Genomic DNA, 19,911 nt, shown 5'->3' with positions numbered 1-19,911 from the left:
CTAACGATTATATCGTGATTGCGCTAAAGGTCTCCTAACAGAAAGTCACTTCCATTGTATTACCTAATTGGCCATGTGCCTATTATTGCACTACCGGTAACCCAGCACTCGCTGCAGGCTGCAAACTCAACGAGAGAAACGAGAAATACGAGCATTATCATAGGCAGAATGGTTCATTTATTTATTTATTTAGAATACAAACGGATGTACATCTTAAAGTATTATAAATAGAATTTATGAAAAATGTATTGGATATAAAAATAGTAGTAAACATAACAAACAAACAAACAAATAGAATATCCTCTTAAAGTACACCGCCAACACATGTTTCAATCATTTGCCTCACTCTGTTCCATTGCAATATTGCGTATTGTATATTTTTCAACTTATTTTTAAATGAACCTACACTTAAGAAAATATTTAGTTTTATATAAATTATCCATACACTGTATAATATTCACCAGTCTGAAGATGTCCATTAGATGGTGAAAGCGCTAATTGGTCAGAATAAATAAGTTGAAGTGTACCAAGTATTTTATTCGAGTAGAATATAAAAATTTCTTGATGTTTTTCCAACGTAAACTGAAGGAAAAATTGAAATAAATGAATTGTAAAAAAAATTGCACTTCGTAAATTGCATTTAAATTGAATTTCTTTTTTCAAAAAAAATTATCTTATTTTTTGTTTTGTACATCATTTTGTAAAAAAGACCTTAATTTTATTGAATTGGTATTTGTTACATTCAATATAGTGTAAAGTTTCCGCAAACCAAGTTTTGTAAAATTTCCATTGAAAATAAACGTAAAAATGGCATTTTTCAATAAAAAATTATAAAAGCGCCATCTATGAATAATTAGTTTCATATTTTCGTTCAGAATCACCTTCATACAGTTTTCCACTATTATCCAAATATTACAAAAATCTGCGTAGCGTTCACATTTCACAAATTTTACAAGCAGCAAAATCGTATCAATTGCACAAAAACAGCAATCTTAAATAATTATTTTAAAAATTCTGCGGAATTGTCGTTTTCAAGCAAACCAAAAATTCATGCAATATGTAATATCCTTTTTACGTTTATATGAATATTAACGAGTTTATTTCTATTTTTAGAGTCAGCTAAACGAAATTGCAATGCCATGCAAAACTGCATTATTGGAGAATGCATTGTCATAGAAATAATTATTGACGTTATGTCCGGGTGGCTGATATTCAGCATGATAATTGGCACTATACTGGCTTCTAACCAATAGATCTCTTCGGGGTAGGCGGTGCGTGACTAAATATTTTTTAAGTGAAATTGAAATAATGTGTACAGCGTACATTTAGATTTTGGTTGTTTTGCATATTTACAAGGCACGAAATCAAAGATTGACTTCGGGTATAACATTTGGTATTTTCACCACTATTAGTGCGATCTCTCACACGAATTTGAGGTAAAACTATTATTAAATTATGTATTATTTTATTTAGTACCCACTCTTATTTTTCATATTATTTATTACTCCTACCATAGAGTGAGTTTATGGAAACCATATCTCAATTATCATTTCAATTATGTTTTTATACAAACAAACAAACTAACCATCACGCCGTTTCCCCGTAAGGGTAGGCAGAGAGGATAGAACGCCACAACACTCTATCTTTGCATACAGATCTCGCTTCCTCTACATTCATACATCTTCTCATGCACGCGCGCCGATTATTCCGACTTTTGACATGTCCATCTTTAAGTATTTGTTGGATTTGGTCATGCCATGTCTTTCTCGGTCTTCCTCTATTTCTGCATCCATCAACATTCGCATTGTAAATATTCTTAGCCGTTCTCTCGCTGTCCATTCGTTCTACATGTCCAAACCAGCGCAGAGCTCCTTTCTTGATTTTGTCGATAATGCTTGTCTCAGCCTTACATAATGTACGGATCTCAACATTTGTGCATCTATCGTACATAGTTTTACCACACATTCGCCTGAGAGATCGCATTTCGACAGCATTCAGCCTACTTTCATCCCTGTTTTTCCAAGTCCATTCTTCGCTCCCATACATCAGGGATGGGACCAGGACTCCGTTGTGAACTGCCAATTTTGCCTCTTGTGACAAGCATTTATTTGCCAAGGTCGATTTAAGTGCACCGTTCACTCTGTTCCCGGCACTCACCCTCCTTTCAATATCTTTCTCAGTCATTCCATCCCTAGTGAACATACTTCCCAGATACACGAATTCCTCTACTTGTTTTAGTATAACTCCATTCACAGTGATTTCACATTTAGTCATACTTTCATTTCTTTCGAAAACCATCACAGGTGTTTTCACTCTAGAATATTTCATAGTCCCTGGACTGGTACCTGAAGCGTAAGACTGATCACCTTACCTTCATGTTACAAATTGATCGAGATATGCTGCAATTGGTGTACCAATCTAGTGCCCTCTGCACCATTAGGTACGGAAATGTAATGATGATGATGATTATTTTGTTTATTTGAATATGAATTAATCTAAATTTTTTTTAAATTTTATTATTTATTGCTTATACCTTGTTTTTCTGGATTGTTATTCTATTGCATCACATTTATTATTATTTATAGTTTGTAAAAGTTAAATATGAATGAATAAAAAAAATATAAAAAGTTTCGTATTTTTTTTAATTACTCCGTGACTTTACTACTGTGGTGTCTTAAGTTATCTTCCCTCTCTTAGTGGTGAGTTCTGCCGATTGGCCAGTTGGCTTCGTTAACCTGAAAATTCTCACAATACTATAATTGGTTGATTCCGAACAACACAGACGTCATTCGATGTAGTTCGTTTTTTTCAGGCATTTTTAGAAACTTCACCGTACAATTTAACAATCGAATTTTTAAGAATTTTTATATCCAATTTCCCGTCGCACTGAACTTCCTAATTGATTTGAACGAATTAAAGATTTGACGATTTCGCACATGCCAAACTCCTTGGGCTTGTTACAAAATCGTCTAGTTTATTGTCCAATCGTCTGATCAATTCTAATTTGTATAAAACCACAACGCAATAGCAAATGCAATTGTTTATAGTTTTGTAAAATAAAAAGAGGATAAATAAAATAGTGAACTGCTGGGTGATTCAACGATTTAGCAACATGCGAATTGAATAAGACTGAATTGGACAAAATTACGAAAATACTATTGTGAAGTCGTCTATGTACCTTCCTTCGTGAACCACGATCAAAACATTTTCTTAAAGCATTTATTTATCAACATATCCCTAGGGCACCAAATTGGAGTTTCCAAATAAAGAGTTTCTCGGTCATCTGTTACTTTCATCTGCAAATGCGTAAATTGCAAAGCGTGGCTCTCAAGGACTTCTACCTGAACCTTTTCTTGGAAGATCTGAGTGAAAATTATTTCTGAAAGTTTAATCTTCTTATTCTTCTCGGTTAAGATCGATTAATTTGGTATCAGCTAAAAGCTAACTCCTGAGACTTTGAGTTTCAGCTGTTCTTCCCTCTCCTTGGTGGACTTCTGGGCAGACGGCAAACGGCCGGGATTTCGTGAGCAATGGTAAAAGGGATTTTAGAGCTTTCGACTGACGTAATCTTTCCATAATCTATTTATAATGCAATAGGTATCGTAAATCCGTCTAACTTCTTGACTCTAGATTCTGCCTCTTTTGGGTTTACCTGCGATTGCTTTTAGTACTTTCATCTCTAACGTTCTGAGCAGTTATTTGGTTTATCTATTTAGTTTTTCTACTTGGTTTTTCGTATTTTTTATTTTCTCTATATCTATCCTCGCCTCTGTTGTATACACCATGATTTGGTCTGACACACGTTTTGTATATCTGAATTATGTTTCCAATAATCATGTGTTCATTGTACTATACGACATTTCTTAGGCATCCAGATGTTTACTAACTGAGATGGATATGTCCTCATCATCACTATGGCAGCATCATCTGCATGGCATGTGATGTTAATGACCTTATCTCCCTTAGTAGATTCACTACTTTTTTTTATTCTTAAAAGCGTTTCTTTATATATATTTATTCTGCTTGTGTAAGAAAAGGTTTTAGGCGTATATATTGTTGTTGTACAATTAGTTAGCAATGCATTATTATTGCGTTTTTAAAAATTATTTTTATTATTAACTTTTTAAAATCATTCTTATGTTGTTGAAATTCCATTTGTCGATGCGTTTTGAAGCTGCAAGACTTTTTGTGATGTTAGCTATCATATTATTTTTATCATATTATGTAAATGTTATCAACTATCAAATATCTAAATTTAGTAAATGGGGTCTAGAATTTCAACCGTCAATGCGCTCAGAAGTTACAAGACTTGTTGTTATATAAATTCTAATTTTATAAATTTGATATTTATTTCGTTTTTAAAATATCACTTAAACTCTAAACTTTATTGTTGAATAAAAATGTAAATAGGGGATAGATTTCTTATTATCCATGCGCTCTGTAGCTGCAAGACGTTCTGTTATCTAGCTCATATATATCATAATTGGAGACGAGGAACTAGAGTCCCAACCGTCCATGCGCTCTGTAGCAGCAAGACGTGTTGGGATATTTATTTATTGCACAGCGCCCTTGAGGTGATTTTCACAAAAATGGCGCTATATAAATTATCCAAACATTATTATTATAAAGGTGCTAAACTTGCTTTTTTTCGTTGTTGTTCTCAATATGTGTTATTTTCTAAATGCTAATATTATTTATGTCCCGAATTGAGTTTTTGTAACTCCTGGGAATGTAATTCAACGTATTATACTTGTGAAATACTTTGTGTTATATGATTTATAAATAAAATAAAAAATTAATTTTAAAAAAGTAACTCGGAATTCTTCGTGTAAATCTGTCCCCAAATTTCTTTTCTCTCTTCCCCCGCGATAAGATATATAATTGCACCCAGGTTATATTTTTTTTTCACACACACATTGTATTCTTCAGCCGTCCGGACACAATCGTATTTTAATACATTTACTTACATGTAAACAAGGTATCGGAATGTCCACGGAACAGTTATTAGGGCACATTCCTCATATGACAGAATCAACATTATATGAGTGAAAGTGATTTCTAAAACCGTTTAACCCTTTATTGCCCCAAGATTATTTTTTTTACAACAGGTACGCTTAACAAATAAAAGATGATAAATAAGGCGTTGAATTAATAAAAAAATAATATTAATATTGTTTTCAGCCATACGTTATGAATTAAAAACGAAACAATTGAACGTAGTTATGCAGAAAGCAGCCAGTCCCATTTTGAGAAAATGAGATATTGTTGTTATCGGGTGCAGTAAGGTCAATTCTATGTCCTGCTTATTTTTTTTATTTTTTTTTTAAATTGATAAAAAGAAATATTTGCGTTCTTATGATTTACCCAAATATCGAATTTACCCAAATATTGAATGATTTACCCAAATATGAAATATTGATTTACCCAAATTTTGAGGGCATTTTCAACGAGTTGTAAATAACTCACTATTAGAAAATGGAATCGAGTCGGGGTAGAGTGGGATTCGAACCACGGACTTTTGGTCCGTGAGTCCGAGACACTAGCCACAGGACCACAACCAGATTATAACTGCAAGACCACTTTCATACAAAAAATTGTTTTAATCACCCTTTGAAAATGGTGTCTATCACAAAAACGGCATTTCTCAATTTGCAGAAAACACCCACAGCATTAGAAAAGCGATTTTTTTAAATTATTAAAACAGGTTAAAACATAATTGAATTGTTGTTTGTAATATTAAAAAAAAACATTAAAATATTAATTGTTTATCATTTGTTAAAGTCAAAAACATTCCAACTGTTGTGTAGATTTGTTTATTCACTCTTTTCACAAAGGCGCTATTATCTCAGTTTCACTTTTCTATGACTGGCTGCTTTCTGCATAACCAAGTTGAATTATGTTTATGCATCCATTCTAATACTATCTTATATATTGCGATATTGATACTAGTATCAATATCGCCATTTGTAAATTTTTGATAGTTAATTTTGCCAATTCAAAAAAACTTTTTGAAATACTAAAAAATAAAACATTTATCAGTGTGTAATAAATTAATGTACCTTTCAATACGTTTATGTTATTATCATAGGTGACTTTCGAATTGGTAAACTGATGTTAAAAAAATCTCTCTCCTCTACCCCTCCACTCTATTTCCTTATCCCTAACCTTCTAACAGTGCTCTTCTTCCCCGTAGGGGTAGATAGAGATGATAGAACGCCATATCACTCTGTCTTTGCATACGGACCTTGCTTCCTTTACATTCATACATCTTCTCATGGACGCACGCCGATTATTCCTACTCTTGACATGTCCATCTTCAAGTATTTGTTCGTTAAGATCGTGCCACGTCTTTCTCAGTCTTCCTCGTTTTCTGCATCCATCAACATTCGCATCCCAGATACTTTTAGCCGTTCTTTCGCTGTCCATTCGCTCTGCGTGTCCAAATAAACGCAGCACCCCTTTCACGATTTTGTCGATGAGGCTTGTCTTAGCCTTACATAGTGCACGGATCTCGACATTTGTGCACCTGTCATGCATATTTTTACCACTCATTTATTTAATTTTTATTTTATTTATAAATTTATTGCAAAAAATAATATACTTGCTTAATAACAGGGAATCTATATAAAACCAATTAATGTAAAATGAAAACGGAGTGTTCTCTGTTTATGGTAGTCTCCATCTAACATGGCACAGCCTGTTCTAAGATGGAGATTTTCTATATTTAGAGCATAAGTAGTCCTATACTAATAAAACAATAACACAAAGAAGAAAAACTAAAACTACTTAATTATAAATGCCTAACTAATCAAATGTAAGAAACTAAAAATCGTTATTATACAAATATAAAGTATTTATATGTGCCAAGAATACATGTTACTTAAACATAAATAATATAGTATAATATATAATAAAACAAATATAAAGCAATGAAATACATAAAAATATAAATAATATGTGTACCAATTATATAAAGTACTAGGTTTTTTTATTTACATATATCTTTCCAAAAAATCTCTCGCTACACTATTTATACGTGCAGTTATTTTTATTTTAAAATTTGTTTTACATTTTGAGTCTTTTATATTTGGCAATAAACCATTAAATATTTTTGGAATATTGAAATATTCATACACATTCGCCCGTGAGATCGCATTTCGACATCGTTCAACCTACTTTCAGGATTATCCTTCCGATTCCAAATTTCACTCGATTGTGAACTGCCGGTTTTCAACGGATATTTCAATTCAAATTAAAACACTTTTTTGGTGTACCCGGGGCAGTGAAGTGTTAGTAGCACTTTTATTGAATTAAGACAGAGTGGCATAAATAGCCGGATATTAAACTTTCTATGCAAGTCGTAAGTGACCTCTTCCTTCGCAATAAAAATAAGTTTAATAGGCCCTTTACAGGTCAATGAGCCTTTTCAGCGCCCGATACAAATGTTGCTCATTTAACTTCTCTGCAATATGCACTAACAATCTGTGTTAACGTGTTAAGAGAAAACCAGGCAGTTAATTTTAACTTTTGTAGTTTAGAAACCAAGCGAATAATTATCGGTTAGACAAACTTAAACACAATTTAATTAAACTGTGGTACAAATTATCAACGAACAATTATTTATACTACGAATATCAAGTGTTTATAATTGCTATTTACCAGCCGCGTCAGTTTAAGAGATGTTTCACTTTTAAATAGACCACGAATAATATATTTCATTACTTTATTTATGTGGTTCTACAATTAAAAAGACATCTTCGTGACTTCTTCTTTTCCTAATCCGCATGTGGACATCACCAGAACCTATCGTCAGCAAGCATTTTCGCTTCTTTCCACGTCAATCCAGCGCGCCTTAGTTTTGCCGAATAAAGTCGAAAGATCGTCATCGACAGCCCTCCAGGACGGCGTGAGACCGCAGGTTTACGCTCGATTTAGGAGGCTGCTGCGTCCGTTCTTGGACTTCAATGTTAGTTATAAAATCGAACCATCATCACCATTAACAATAATATAGGATTTATTTATTTATTTTATTTATACTTCCCTTTGTCTCTACCTTGTAGACGATGAGGGGTGGTTTTAGAGCGACAGTGAAAGAGACATTGAAAGTTGTAAATTTAAATATTTGTTCGCGCTTTTCCTTACTAGATTTGATTAGTAAATGATGAAATATAATCAATTCGTAATGAAAAAAAAATGCTTGCTTGTATGAGTGAATCCGAAGAAAGACATTTAGTCTTTAAAACGGACTCGGTATGTGGTGGATGCTTTCAATACCTAATATTCTTCTCAAGAACTTACTCTCAAAACTCAGAAGTTTGGTGTTTTGAGCTTTGGTTAGATGTCAAGATTCGCATGCAAAAAAACATAATCGAGTTATATTGTTATTAAACATTTATTCCGTATTTTTTAATTAAAAAAAAAAAAATTAAAAAAACAATACAGTTTTTTTGGGATTAACATAAATAATTTAGCTCTTTAGATAAAAGCGGAAATGTTTTACATATAATATTAGATTAAACTATGGCTTGCATGCACCAATGTCCCGATTGTGTCGCATTGTTAACTCGAGACAAGATCTGGACTTTTTTGGCGTAAGTCTTTCTAGATTGAAACAATCACTAAGATAATCTAGACCTTGTCTTGAGATATTAATTATTATTGAATTTTCGTCCTAGCTTTAGTTTTATTTAGTTGTCTTTTATCTCAAGTGTACCTGTATATATTATAAAGAAATGTATTTACCCTTGTTAAATGGACTTAATACAAACAAACAAACCATCACTTAGAAGGTTGCAAAAATTCTTACCCATTAGTACTAAATGCACTCTTGTACAAGCATTACTACTACCCATTCTAGATTACGCTGATGTTTCCATGACTGATTTAAGCTGTGAGCAACTCGATAAACTTGAACGACTTCAGAATACATGCATTAGGTACATTTTTGGTCTTAGGAAATATGACCACATTTCTGATTATCGTAGGCAACTGAAATGGCTCAAAATTAGACAGCGGAGAGACTATCACTCCCTCTCACTTCTGTTCAATGTACTTCATAGTCCTAACGCTCCTATATACCTGTGTGAAAAATTTCAACGCTTATCAGTTCATGGTTTACCTCTTCGTTCTCATTCTCAAGGCACTCTCTTAATACCCATACACAATTCCTCTTTCTTCTCTAACTCGTATAGTGTCCATGCGGCTCGACCGTGAAATCATCTCCCATCCACCATCAAAGATGTTACTACATTATCTCTGTTTAAATCACGTCTGAAGAAACATCTCCTTTCTCTTCCTTAATCTCTCCTCCTTTCCTTTTTCCTCTTTCCTCTTTTTTCCTTTTTCCCATTGAGTAATAGTTTCGATTTAAGGTAATTTATAAACAAATACGTTTATTTCTATTTTTATACATCTTTAAATTTTTAATCTTTTTTTTCTATTGAATATGTTCTGTAACTTGAATAATAAAAATAAAACTTTTATTTTATTGGTTGGTTGGAAGAAATTGCCATTTGGCAATAAGCCCGCCAATGTACAAATAACATTATGTACAAAAAGTTAAATAAATAAATAAATAAAAATCACGCCGTTTCCCCGTAAGGGTAGGCAGAGAGGATAGAACGCCACAACACTCTATCTTTGCATACAGATCTCATTCATATTTTTTTTTTTAAAAATCCACTAATCGAATTGAGATTGAACCACAGACCTGCGATCCAGAATCCGCAATTAACCGCTCGAACAAAACTCGGATCGTGCACTTGACCTGAAAGCGCACAAAAACATGTGTAGGTATGTGTTATAAAAGAGTCGAACTTGAAATCTCGTTTAATATGAGCCAAGGTTCCGTTATTACAACAGCCTTTGATCTATTATGGCTGGACCATGTATGTAGCATCCAAAAATGGTCATAGTTGGGCGAAGCTAAACTCAGAACAACACAATTTTAAGTGTGTATGCACATACATGTCCAAATCATTATTCAATTTTAGCGTACAAAATTATATAATACAAAAATAATATTATGACCAGCGTTGCAAACCCTGCCGAGTTTTTGGTAAATCTACCGATTTTGAGAGCAATCAAACGAATTTTATCGATATTTAAACATTTCGTCATTTAATACAATTTCAATCAAAAAATATTTTTTTATTAAATTTAGTTATATTATTAGCATAACCGAATAAAATATTTACATCTATACTTATTCTAATAATATTTATCCCTTGCTGTCCATTTTTTAAATATTTAAACTGCTCTTTTACATTTAAATTTATATAAACATATGTATATTCACTACTTATATATATGTCGACCTTGTGGTGTAATGGTCAGTGCCATGCAAGATGTCTCGGGTTTGATTCCCGACATGGTTGATATGAAATATTTATTTAAAAGGGTGTTTTCACACTAGAATATTTCACAGTCCCTGAACTGGTACCTGAAGCGTAAGACTGATCACCTTACTTCTATGTTACAAAATTGATCGAGGTATGCTGCGATTGGTGTACCAATCCAATGCCCTGTGCATTATTAGGTGCGAAAAGGGAATGATGATGATGATGATGATATATTATTATCTAACACGGTATTTTTAACGTAGAAGAAAAGTTGGTATAAAAAAAGAAAATGAGTGCATAAACAACATTAGTTTCAGTAAAAACAATATAAAGAAATAAAAACAGTATGATTGGTTTATAAACAATATAAAAAATATATTTTTGTAGAAAAGCTGCCTTGAGGACAAAACATGGAATGTTACATAGTGTATAAAGCTATCACTGAAACCAGTAAATTATAGGTTGCAAGCCTTGAAAATGTCTAATATTCCATTTATATTACTTTTTTCTTGCCTCAATTTATACAATAATAAAATTTATGTAAATTTTTTTGAGACACAAATCCTAACTCCATGGAACCAAAATCCTGTGTTGAGTGGGAAGAATATATGTATATCACTTTAACAACATTTATTTATTTAGTTTACAAACAAAGGAAAAATAACTAGAACTCTTTTAAAAAACGTAACAATTAAATGTTAATTAACTTTTTCAACTAGAATCATTAAAATTTATGCATAAGTTAGCCACATATTGTAGGCAAAGAACTAAAGCTTGAAAAAATTGTAATAAACACGGACATAAAAGAAGAATATTAGAACAATATCACAAACAACATTCCACAACGAGACAAGGACAATCGAGACTAATAAATCAGGGACTGAAATTGTACAATAAACTACAAGACAAAACTAAACAAAAGACTCAGACAAACTTTTCAAAGAATGAAAAAATATCTTTATCAGCAACAAAAGTATGAATGAAAAATTATACGTTTTTTTTTTAAATGAATGTAATAATCCGTAAGTGTGAATAGATACAAACAAAACAAACCATTTAATTTTTTTTTTTTTTGCACCACAACAGGCCAGGAGGCCCAGTTACAGTGGTGAATTACATTACAGAACATCCAGGCTCGAGAAAAATCACAATTTTTAATTTTTGTGTTCTCACCGGGAATCGAACCCGGAACCTTCCACGCGGGAGTCAAGCGTCTTGACCACTACACCACGGAGGCCGCTTCCCCGTAAAGGTAGGCAGGGAGAGAGAACGCCACAACACTCTATCTTTGCATACAGATCTCGCTTCCTCTACATTCATACATCTTCTCATGCACGCGCGCCGATTATTCCGACTTTTGACACGTCCATCTTTAAGTATTTGTTGGATTTGGTCATGCCATGTCTTTCTCGGTCTTCCTCTATTTCTGCATCCATCCATCCACATTCGCATTGTAAATATTCTTAGCCGTTCTTTCGCTGTCCGTTCGTCCTACATGTCCAAACCAGTGCAGAGCTTCTGTCTTGATTTTGTCAATAATGCTTGTCTCAGCCTTACATAATATATACTAACATAGTACATAGTTTTACCACATATTCACCTGAGAGATCGCATTTCGACATCATTCAGCCTACTTTCATCCCTGTTTTTCCAAGTCCATACTTCGCTCCCATATAAATAATTTTTTATATGATGAAAATACATAATATACAGAAATATTCAAATAAAAAAAAGACACTACTTATTTTTCACCAATTACATGTAAACTCTGATGAAATACATATTTAAATAAAAGTAACAATGTAAATTATCAAAATTTATTTAAATTAAATTATTGCAAAATGAATTAATTAATAATAAATAAATCTTATACACACATGTTAACAATAATAAAATAAAATTAACAATACAAATTAAATCATTGTAAAAATTCCTAAAATTTCCCAAATAATACGTTCTCCATCTTTGAAAGAGATTTTATGTTTGCCGATTCCAAACGTCCTCGGTCAGTTTTTTGACCTCAGATTTCGTTTTGAACGCGGCGTACCTAAGGCTAAACAGTGTAATTTGTAATTATTCCGTTGTTATCGATTTTATGACGATGTTTAATAATATACATATGCAAGGTAAAGGTCGAATATTCTCGATATCAGTGTAGGGATAAACGCTTGACATTGTTCTTGTACGGTTCGGCGTTCGGCTACCCACGCCACGAATGTCACAAAAGACACTTGATTCGTATGAATTATTCATTTCATTTTATGATTCATAAACGACTGAAAGGTCTTTCTTTTGCATTTGACAAAACGATATACATTTCAAAGAAACTTATTTATTTGTCAATTTTTGTCTGCATTACTTTACGGGTTGTTAAACCTATACTATAAATATAAGGTAGAATAGCATTAAGAATGAAAAGTCAACTTATATTATGATAAAATTATAAATAAACTTATCAATGGAACTTCTTGGTTTAGTTTTACTTTGTATTATTTTGACCAACGAGCGCTCATGCCTAAGTAGGCATCTTCAAGACTGGTGAATTGTTTACAACATTTACAGTTGTTATACTATATTAAATTAAAACAAATTAAAACAATATTAAATTACCACATTTTGAAAACAAAGGGAAAAAAATAGATAAATTAGAATCATTATAAATTAATAGAATTAAACTTAATGCAGTAATAATTAATCAGCGATTGGAATTATCCAACTCTCCTATTCTTAAACGATTAATTTAATATATAACTATGCTACTTTTGATTGAATTATTTACAACATTTAAGTTTGTAAGTGAAAATTCTTGATTCTGAAAATTCTTGTTCATTGTAATTTATTATATAAATAAAACACGAGTGATACTTTAATCCACAAATTTGGAATATCCAGTGACCGGTTTCATCGCTTTCGCGACTTTTTCGAGACTGGTATCTTTATTAAAGAGTTAAATGTATTTATACAGAACAGAGGTAAGGATAGATAATTCAAAGTTATATGTAAGTAAATTAAATAAAGTTATTTTTATCTTAAGGATCATTATCAACAAATTTTCTTTGGGTTAACTAATGAATTGATATAATGCTATTTTATTTAATTTACGTACATATAACTTTGAATTATCTATCTTTACCTCTGTTCTGTATAAATACATTTAACTCTTTAATAAAGATACCAGTCTCGAAGATGTCGCGAAAGCGATGAAACCGGTCACTAGATATTCCAAATTTGTGGATTAAAGTATCACTCGTGTTTTATTTATATAATAAATTAATTATTTACTACTAAAATAATATAATTAACATGAAATTAACTTTCAAAATGAATTACTTCATTCCATAAACAATGTATTATCTAAGAATGAATCTTAAAATATTTCATCATTCACCTATAGGTATGTAAACTTCCCTGTCGAAAATCAAGTATTGTGCTAACTTTATCTGTTAAAATGTGTATTTCCCATTCTGTTGTATTTCGCTATGTGTCCTTTTCCCACCTTTTAAATAATAAAAGCTTAATTCCAATTTCGGTCCAAAACCTCCCAAAAATGAACTGTTTAGCAAACTAGTTGTAAATATTTATGTTATGTCCCCTGTTAAAATACTTATTTGATCTTATCTCCAAAATATGTTAAGAATAGTATAAAAACTGTAAACGTTGTAAACAATTTACCAGTCTTGAAGATGCCTACTTAGGCGAAAGCGCTCGTTGGTCAAAATAATAAAAAGTAAAACTAAACCAAGAAGTTTCATTGATAAGTTTATTTATAATTATATCATAATCATTAACTATGGAGTTTTATCAAGAAATATCAAGAAAAAACATCAATATTATCAACCTATATCGACCGGAATAGGTCCGATTAGACCAGCCATACTCAACTTGCGGCCCGCCAAGCTTTTATGTGTAAACCTAAATACATTTATTATGATTTTAAAAAATCTTATATTCTAAATTTCGTATTTCTTGAGATTTATTCCCTAAAAATGAATCTACCTATATACCTGATAGACAAGTACGCGTGCAAATAATTTTGCTTGTGGCAACACACAGGTGTTTGACAGCTCCAGAGCTAGACGCGTTATGGCGTGATAGTGTTGTGGCTTTATTGTTTTATAATTTGACTACCCATAATGGCGGGAGTGTCTTCAAACCGCAAAAGAAAAATAGCCGACGAAAAGAAATTGTTTCAAGACACACTGAAAGAAGAATATTTCCTTGTTGTCAACAAACATGGTTCAAGTACGTGCTTAAGGCTGTAGTCTGGTAAAACGAACGCAAAATAAGGAAACCATACGATTTTGCCATTTTAAAAGGAATGTTTTTTTTAATCGCGCAACAACATTGATTTATTAATACACTTACACATTAATACACAAATCAATGCGCAAATCAATGCGCAATAATAAAAAAAACATAAATTAAACTAAAACAATTTTTTTTAAAGGTATTTCTGTTAAAAATACTGAAAAGTTTTATGTAACTAAAATATAATTACTTTTAGACCGGCAGATTACGCCATTTCAAATTTAGACTAAACTTGGGTATCTGCGATCTCAATAAAGTAAAGACTAAGTATTGAAATAAAATTTGTTGTAATAATTTAAAGATAATAAATTGAACAGGAAAGTAGCAGAAGTCAAATTTTAATTTATTGATTTTGAAAAGAAATACAAGCATTTTAAATCAGATACATTTTTGTAACATTTTCTTTTATTTCTACTTAAAATTATGCCTTCGGTAATACTTAAAAAAAAAAAGAAATACTTTAGTTGAAACCCTTTTTTATAGAATTGTTTTTTTTTAAAGAAGATAGTTCTGGTTGTAATATTCAATTTAAAACAATATCTCATTGACTTTTTTATAACCTTCAGGCCAACCCTTACCGAAAACAATTAGGGCAGGTCTGAAGGTCATAAAAAAGTCAATAAGATACTGTTTTAGTTTGAATATTACAACCAGAATTATCTTCTTTTTAAAAAAAAAGAGAATAAAATTCTATAAAAAAGGTTTCAACTAAAGTATTTCAATAAATTTTATTTCAACCTAAAAAAATTCCTAAGTATTACTTTTAAAACTGGGAATTATCTGAACCACTAACACCACGCGTATGTTTGTTTGTTTTAAATCCAGCAGTATTTAAAAGTTATGTTTAAAAACATTATTAAGTTCATATTATATTATGTACAAAATAATTTGGTTTTAGTCTCCTGTAAACCGTACTTATTTTTTATGGTTAATTATTTATATTTTTATTGTATTTGTATAAAAATTACAAAATCTTGTTAATATTTCATATCAAGAAATAAAAATTTAACCCATGAAATTTCATTAATATTTTTAATCAATTTATTCAACTATAATTTTTGATAAATTATCAATATGGTCACCCTGCTATAATGTTCATGTTTATAATATAGAAAACATTCAACATTAATTTCTACGATATATAAACTACAAACTAAACATTCCAATACAAAATGTGAATTATGACTATGTATTAACACTGCTTAACCTAACAACACTTTCTGAAAGAAGAACTATTAATGATCTCATTGTACTGAATAAAATTGTAAACTCTCTTTTTGACGCACCAAAAATACTTGAATTGATTAATTTTAGAGTACCTGCTGTCAACACTAGGAGTACTTTATTGTTTCATTGTTCCAGTACGTCTTCCAACCAACAAAACAATTCATTGATACCGAGACTGTATAGGTTAGGTAACACTTATGGAACGGCTGCAGACATTCTGTCCAATTCTTTACTATCTTATAAGTCCACAATATCAAGTTTATTTGTAGCTGCTCGTCAAACTATAAATAAATTATAAAAATATAAATTAAAAAAATACTTACTTTACTTTATTTTTATTACCTTATACTTGTTTTTTATTTTTTACTATTATATAAAATTGCATTGTAGTATTGGCAAATACGCATTTCATATAAATACATATTTTTTTATTGTGATAATATATGCTTGCTTATAATAATAATAATAATGTTTGGATAATTTATATAGCGCCATTTTTGTGAAAATCACCTCAATGGCGCTGGTTTATTAATTCAACTTAAAAATATCTTTCTTGCTTATCGTAACACTTTATTTATTGTTTGCTTTACAGAATTTATTTCATAAGCTTATATCTTTGCATTTTTTGTTTATATGCTTATTGTTTTTTCCTGCATATCTTTGTTATTACTGTTTTTTTTTTTTTTTACTTTGTAAAACTTTTTATTATATCCTTTTTAACTAATTTCTCATATTTTTTCTGTATATTATGCGTTTATTATTTAGTATGTTAGCATGTATTTCATTTTTATTTTTTGTAAATGCCTTTTGGGCGTTAATGAACAAAATAAATAAAAATAAATAAATAACTGTATTCTTCTTCCGGCCGGACACGTACAAGATAAAACAATTATAATTCTTGTAAAATTTAGGTCACATTCATAATTTATTTATATTTCAAATGAACAGTTAATCTGGGCGAGTTTTTTCTAAATTTATACGTTATTAGTAAAAAATGTATAAAATTAGAAAAACTGTTAAGTATGTATGTAGGTAGGTGAAATTTCTAATGTAAATTAATTATAATTTATTATTTCAACAATGACATGTTAATACCACAAACTAAACAAGAATAAATAAGTTCTTGGAGAAATATTATAAATAATTCAGAAATATAGAATGTCTTCAAGTACAGTACTCGTATTCACGAAACTGGGTCTCATTAAATTTACCGAGAGTAATCTTTCGTTACGGCTAGTGGCGGTTGGCTGTCTTATGTGCTATTTATTATTAGCAAATACTCGTACATGTTGCTATTTTGGTTTTATTTCATTAGCATGCGAAATAATTTACATTACTATTTGGCGAAATGCCAATTTTACTAGTGAAAAGCGGATAATATTCAGACTTTTAAAATTTTTACATGATTATTAATTGTAGTCTCGCTGGGAATCGAATCCAAAAGTGTATTGGTTATTACACATGTATAAATTGTTTTTTTATATTTTATAATTTTATTTTTTTTTAAATAAAATAAAATAAATATTTGCGTTCTTATGATTTACCCAAATATGATTTATTCAACGAGTTGTAAATAACTCACTATTAGAAAGTGGAATTAAGTTGGGGTAGAGTGGGATTCGAACCACGGACCTTTGGTCCGTTGGTTTTAATTAAGAAAGATTTATATTTTTATTACAATTATTATGGCGGCCTCCATGGTGTAGTGGTCAAGACGCTTGACTCACAGACGGAAGGTTCCGGGTTCGATTCCCGGTGAGAACACAAAAATTAAATGTGATTTTTCTCAAGCCTGGGTGTTCTGTGATGTAATTCATCGCTGTAATTGGGCCTCCTGGCCTGTTGTGGTGCAAACAAAATATATTATAATTATTTCACAGCTGCGTTAGTAACTAAGTTTTTAGGAGTACCAGAGTTTTATGAGTATTTTAAAAATAAATATTTTCTTGAAAGGCGTTAAAAATATAATATTAAAGAGTTCTATCGCTATTCTATTATTTTTTTAATTTTATTTTACTGTCTTTCTTATATATTTTTTAGTGTACTGTCATTTTCGTCTGGGTATTTCTTAAATAGGTTTCTAGGTATTTATTTGACAACAATGTCTTTATAAGGGCTCTGCAGATTAAACAAACACCTGGCAAGAATGAACCTTTCTGAAACTTCTAGATGTAGGTTCTGCAGCGCTGATGAGGAAAACCTATACCCATTATATGTGAATGGGATGCATTGAATTGCAAAAGAAGCCGCATTCTCTGGGGACCACTAGATAAACCTGAGGGTGTCTGGTGCTCGCCCCCTACCAAATAGCCTGATCTTTTATGGATCTGGGGCTTGGAGAGGGAGATTTAGCAAAATGAGAACTCTAGCCCTCCACATAGTAGCCAGGCTGTTAGACCTGGGCCCGGAGAGCTAATTTACATGGATCCGTCACAATAGATCTTCACAGGTCGCAGAGACGTCAGAAGCCCATACAGCACTGACCCTCATTAAGAGAATAGAACAGAATTTTGTATTTTAAATATATTTTTACTATTCTGTCATTTACACATTTTTTATTGTACTGTCTTTTACGCATTTTTTAACTATACTGTCATTTACACATTTTTTATTGTACTGTATTTTACATATATTTTAACTACACTGTCATTTGCATATTTTTATTGTACTGTCTTTAACATATTTTTTAATTATATACTGTCATTTACACATTTTTTACTGTACTGTTTTTTACATATTTTAAAATATATTGTCATTTACACATTTTTTATTGTACTGTCTTTTACACATTTTTTAACTATACTGTCATTTTCACATTTTTAAACTAAACTGTAATTTACACATTTTTTATTGTACTCTCTTTTACGCATTTTCTAACTACACTGTCATTTGCATATTTTTATTGTACTGCCTTTTACATTTTTTTTAACTATAAACTGTCATTTACACATTTTTTACTGTGCTGTTTTTTTACATATTTTTAACTATACTGTCATTTAGACATTTTTTATTGTACTGTCTTTTACACATTTTTTAACTATACTGTCATTAACACATTTTAAACTAAACTGTCATTTACAGATTTTTTATTGTACTATATTTTACGCATTTTTTAACTAACCTGTCATTTATTTATTTTTTATTGTACTGTCTTTTACGCATTTTTTAACTAACCTGTAATTTATTAATTTTTTATTGTACTGTCTTTTACGCATTTTTTAACTAAACTGTCATTTATACATTTTTTATTGTACTGTCTTTTACGCATTTTTTAACTATACTGTCATTTGCGATTTTTTCTTGTACTGTCTTTTACACATATTTTAACTACACTGTCATTAACATATTTTTTTATTATACTGTCTTTTACACATTTTTAAACTACATTATCATTTTACATATTTTTTGCCATACTGTCTTTTAGACATTCTTAGTATTTTTTACTGCACTGTCTTTTTCATATTTTTATAACCTTTTTATGTATCCTAAAAGTACTTTAACTTCAATATTTCACCAATACTGACGTTTTCACCTTCTGATGTGTACGAGTATCTTCAGACCGGTAAATATTATCTCATATTCTTTCGCTACGCTAAATTAACAATTAAGTGATTAAATTTTACGAATATTTATTATTATTACTAAAATCAGTGTTACCTTTAGCAGTTGCCGTGATGCTAATGCTAATAAATATGCGGAGTGATATACCCGGTGTTAGGTATACGAGTACGTATAATCCTGCACTTAGAGCCGCCAATGGGCAGTGCATGGTGGTGGTGCATATAATCACATAATATCACGAAGAGACCGGTTTATCTCACTTCTAGGAATGTCTCGGACTGCAATGAGTGCATACTGCATACTGCATGCTGTATGCAGTATACTGACTGCTCACTGCAGGCTGCAGGTATAATGTTAATAATGAAAACACAAATATTATAATGCACTAAGACGAGTACTGTGTAGGTATGGCAGTGAATAGAGAGTTGAAAAGAAACACATTTATGTAAATCGTCAGACCATTTATATGAGAAAA

General features: G+C 30.9%; 1 protein-coding gene across 1 annotated transcript in view; it reads right to left on the bottom strand.

Annotated features, from left to right (window-relative positions):
* The window catches only part of LOC148282432 (uncharacterized), a 162,802-nt gene that overhangs the window by 124,311 nt on the left and 18,580 nt on the right, over positions 1 to 19,911 (bottom strand). The window contains exon 2 of the mRNA XM_088225087.1: positions 9,710 to 9,766. The gene's annotated coding sequence lies outside the window, so the exon portion shown is untranslated. The remainder of the gene's footprint in view (positions 1 to 9,709; positions 9,767 to 19,911) is intronic.

The sequence above is a fragment of the Micrasema longulum genome, unplaced genomic scaffold (assembly GCF_059751315.1).
Source record: "Micrasema longulum isolate JH-2025_06_02 unplaced genomic scaffold, ASM5975131v1 h1tg000330l, whole genome shotgun sequence".
Taxonomy (NCBI): Eukaryota; Metazoa; Arthropoda; class Insecta; order Trichoptera; family Brachycentridae; genus Micrasema; species Micrasema longulum.
The sequence above is the reverse complement of the archived record's forward strand: the minus strand, read 5'-3'. Positions and strand labels throughout refer to the sequence as shown.